This window comes from Oratosquilla oratoria, chromosome 35 (assembly GCF_046742065.1).
Source record: "Oratosquilla oratoria isolate Oo_2021 chromosome 35, ASM4674206v1, whole genome shotgun sequence".
Lineage (NCBI taxonomy): Eukaryota > Metazoa > Arthropoda > Malacostraca > Stomatopoda > Squillidae > Oratosquilla > Oratosquilla oratoria.
In genome coordinates, this window is record NC_134811.1 from 32,122,021 (window position 1) to 32,127,020 (window position 5,000).

Below are 5,000 nucleotides of genomic sequence, written 5' to 3' on the forward strand. Positions count from 1 at the left end.
AATGACGATGGAGTCTCAGTGACCGCCTCCTTATAACCCCTTCCCCCAAGTACGGGGGTATCCAGTAGCCCTGAAAAGCTGTATAGGAACCTTATCTACCCCTAAAAAGGCACTATTGTGGACATTTGATATGACTCATGACCTAACCAAACTATGGATATCAAGTGTCCTTTAACAATTATCTATTATATGCCCACATACAGTACTTTTCTCTTAATAAAAAAAAATAGTATATTTTAAAGGTGCTAGCTTGCTGAGCGGGTTAGGGTGTCACTACTTGAGGCGGAGGTCGAGGTGATGGTGGTTCGAACCCTGCCACCGGCGTATTGAACCAAGGGCATGGTTCATTAAACCGCACGCTACAAAGTAAGGGGTACCGTCCTAGCCTCCTGATAGGGTGAGATTTGCGACGTTAAACCGAATCATGAATCAGTCATCAGTAAAAAAGAATAAAACGTATATTTTCATACACTTGATGCATCAAGGGTCTGCTTTGAGTGTCCACAATGGTTCCAAGGATTAACATCCCTAAAATCTTGAACCTCAGAAGACCAAAGACTTCAAGGACGCTCGAACTGAAAGCCATCGTTCTTGAAGACGAGCCAAGAGCCTTCGACCATGAAGACGTTTCTCCCCAAAAGTGTCTGGTCTGAGACGACCACAGCTGACGCACTCTGAGTGTACTGGTAGAAACCTACTCAACTTCTCTCCAAGCCAAATGGCCTCATCAATTGAAAGATAGATAAAGAAAATAGTGGCGCCAGAAGAGGACTGGCTTCATCAAATAAAAAATCATAAAAACATAAGGAACGAGAGACCATAAGGCCTGCATTAGGCAGTTCCATGTCCATTAATACATCTCATTCTCATCTATAAAGTTGTCTAACCGTTTTTTAAAATAACCGATAGTTTCAGCGCTCACTGTATGGTTACTAAGTCTATTCCGTTGACCACTCTATTAGTAAACCATTTCTTACCTATTTCAAAATGATGATGATGATTGATTTGGGCATTTTTAGCGTTGACATTAATGAACCATGCCCTTAGTTCAACTCTCAGGGTTCGAACCGCCATCACCTCGACCTTTGCCTCAAATAGCGATACCCAGAATAAAGTGGTTATCACACTGGGATATCTTTGCTCCAACCTCTGATTAATCGACGGTACCGCCCACCTCCAGACATTTTACGCCGTAAGATTACTCTGGAAAACTATTTTGTTTTCTCAACAAAAACACATAGAAACTCATTTGATATGCTGGAAGAAAAGTTTAGTTCCGTCAGTCATCCTAACCCGTTTTTTATTAAGATATAAATAGAAGATATATAAAAAGAAAAAATATATAATTTCATATAGATACAAAAAAAAGAGGTGTGGGGGTTGCGGGTCTGCTAGAAGCAAAAAGTGGGAACCACAGCTCTAAACCCTTTAGGCCCTGTTCACACTAGCGGTTTGAACCGCGCGGAAACAGCGGCGGTACCGCATAGTCAAGGAAAAATTGTGCTGTTGTATGTGAACACCTCCATTGATTTATAGTGTAACTGAACCGCCGCGGATGAAACCGCTAGTGTGAACAGGCCCTTTTAATTCCCGATTTTTTTTATTCTGGTTAACGACAAGCTAAACAAACCAAATCCCCAACTTCAACCCCGGTTCATTCACGGGACAGATTGTTACACTATGATTGGGACATACAATGTCTCGGCGTCATTCCCACAACAACGAGACAAAACACAATGGCATACCTCAGCAAGCCACACACTACTGCTGAGGTCTACTGCTGAGTTCTACTTACCAGGTGCTACTGCTGCTCCAACTGCTGAATCTAGCTCTTCAATGCCCCTCAGTCTGAAAAGAAGATAGTTTTTAATAGAAACAGGTAATTCAATGCGTCGTCTGTGGGCAATAATAATCTAGCATTTGATAAAAGAAAAAGAAGAAACAAAAGAAGAAAAAATATTCCTTTTCTCTTTCTCTACCTATCTATCTCTCTCTCTCTCTATCTCTTTCTCTCTCTCTCTCTCTCTCTCTCTCTCTCTCTCTCTCTCTCTCTCTCTCTCTCTCTCTCTCTCTCTCTCTCTCTCTCTCTCTCTCTCCCTCTCTCCAATTCTTCTTCTTTCTTTCCTTTTTTTCACTTCTTGTATTTATCTTTATCAAACACATGATAAGGCATAACCCTGTGCCAGCGACAAACCTCCTCCTGGTTCCAAGGCTCTGCGTGCCCTGTCTAGGCAATTTGTAAAATAGCTGACTTGCTCCACGGTTGTATAAATTACAAAATTATATACATAATCCGACCCTCATCTCCCTATAAGGCTTAATTCCGGGGGCGGGAGACTCAATTGCATCAATTCAAGGTCACGTGGTCAACCTTGGCTGCTATGACGGTTGATATCCAAGTTATGGCGGATGTGCTGAGGAGGGTGGTGATGGTGTATGTGGTGATGGCGTTGATGCATGTGGTGGTGTATGCAGTGGTGGTGTATGTGGTGGTGTGAGTGGTGGTGGTGGTGATATAATTGGTGGTGCTGGTGCATGTGGTGGTGTGTGTGGTGGTGTATGAGGTGGTGTATGTGGTGGTGGTGGAAGTGGTGGTGGTATATGTGGTGGTGTAAGTGGTGATGGTAGTGTATGTGGTGATGGTGGTGTATGTGGTGGTATAAATGGTGGTGATGGTGTATGTGGTAGTGGTGATATATGTGATAATGGTGGTGTAAGTGGTGGTGGTGGTGTAAGTCTTAGTGGTTGTGTATGTGATGCTGGTGGTATGTGTGGTGGTGTATGTGGCGGTGGTGTATATTGTGGTGGTGTAAGTGGTGGTGGGGTGGTGGTGGTGTATGTGGTGGCGGTGTAAATGGTGATGGTGGAGTATGTGGTAATGGTGGTATATGTGGTGGTGTATGTAGCGGTGGTGATAATGTATTTGGTGATAAATGTAGTGATACAGTTGATGCATGTGGTGATCATAGGCATCGTTAGGTCGATTAGTGTGAACGAAGTATTGGCGATAACTCAAGTTGGGCGAGGAGGAAGAGAAAGAGGAAATGGAGGAGGAGGAGGAGGAGAAAAAGAAAATAGACGAGAAGGGGGAAGAGAAAGAGGAGGTGGAGGAGAAGGAGGAAGAGGATAAGGAGGAGAAGGAAGAATAGAAAGAGGAAAAATAAAAGAGTGAGGACGAGAATGAGGAGGCAGAGAAGGAATAAGAGTACTAGGGAATGGAAGAGGAAGAAAAAGAGAACAAAGAGGAGTAGGAGAAGGAGGAATAGCAGCAAGAAACGGGAGAGAAGGAGAACGAGAAGGAGGAAACGGAGTAGGAGAAGAAGGAAGAACAAGAAGAAACGGTAGAAAAGGAGGAAGAGGACGAGAATGTCGAGGTGGAGAAGGAGGGAGACTGCTATGGAATGGAAGAGGAAGAAAAGGAGGACGAAGATGAGGAGTAGGAGAAGAAGGAAGAGTAGCAAGAGACGGAAGAGGAGGAGGAAGAGGACGAGAATGAGGATACGTAGTAGGAGAAGGAGGAAGAGCACTTAAACATGGAAGAGAAAGAAGTGGAGGACGAAGAGGAGGAGACAGAGTAGGAGGAGGAAGAGTACTCGGAGACGGAAGAGGACGAAGAGGAGGAGCGGAGTAGGAGGAGGAGGAAGAGTACTAGGAGACGGAAGACGAAGAAGAGTAGGACGAAGAGGAGACGAAGTAGGAGGAGGAGGAGGAGGAAGAGTACTAGGAGACAGATGACGAAGAAAAGGAGGACGAATAGGAGGCGGAAGAGGAGTAAATAAACACGGAAATAACCGGGGCAATTCCTGCAATCAATTATCACTTCACAACCTTCGAAAAACACAGACCTTGTCATGAAGGACCCTACCCAAGACGTCTTCTTTAAAAAAAAAAAAAAAAAAAAAAAAAAAAAAAATCCCCCACCCAGAACTTCACCCTCTCCCACCCCCATTGCCCCCCCCCGTCCCACCCCCGGGGTCATGACCCTGAGAGTGCCATCACCGACGACCTCAAGAATCACGACTTATTACGTCTTGAGCAATGTGACATGTCAGTCGAGTCAATGTAGTGAGAGGACAACATACTGAACATCCTCCATGTATCCTCAACACCCACAGGACCAGTTATATAAGGACCTACTTGTCCTGACCTTGTGGATAGTACGTCGGAGAGGCTCGTCTCCCCAGTGCACGTCACCAAACCCAGGCCCGAGGGGCTGGCACTTGGTCTCAGGACTGGGCTTGAGATGTCCTTCCGCTATTTATTTTTTCCATAACTTTTCATATAAGGAAATTCGACTAATGACATCCGATACTATAGAAGCTTACCTACATTCACACAATACAGACAGCAATCCAACCTTTCTTCCCGGAGAAACCTATGGGAGGTCCCAGGGATCGTTGCTGGTTGAAATGGGGCCGTGGTTAAATGGTTAAATGAACACGAACCAACTCACAAACGTCTTCTCCAAAAGGAGACTTTTGGATCTTTGACAAATTCTTTCACTGAAGAAATCATAATTCTGCAATAAAAGACCCATGACAACAAAACCGTATAAGAGACCCACCATTGGAAGAGATTCAAAATCGGTCCAATCAAAAGATATTTTGAATAAAACTATGAATAAATTTCATAATGAAAAGAAAAACAAGATTCAAAAAACGGTCCAATCGAAAGATATCTTCAATAAAACAACGAATAGATTTCATAAATAGAAAAAACTTATAATAATACCATTGTTTAGCAACACAGAAATTATACCAAAATCTCCCACAACGAAGTCTGAAAATGATTCGACTTCGATATGCATACCACGAAGGGTTATTTTCCCTTCACATCCTGCCTCCAACCTCCTTTTGAACAACTAGAATATGACTTCGTTTTCAGAAATCAAGACTTCTCAAAGAACATATCAACAGTATATCTAACATTTGTATGGGGGTATTCTTTATATAACGGAAAAATAATTTAATATTTGGAGATCTGCAAAATTAAATATTGTA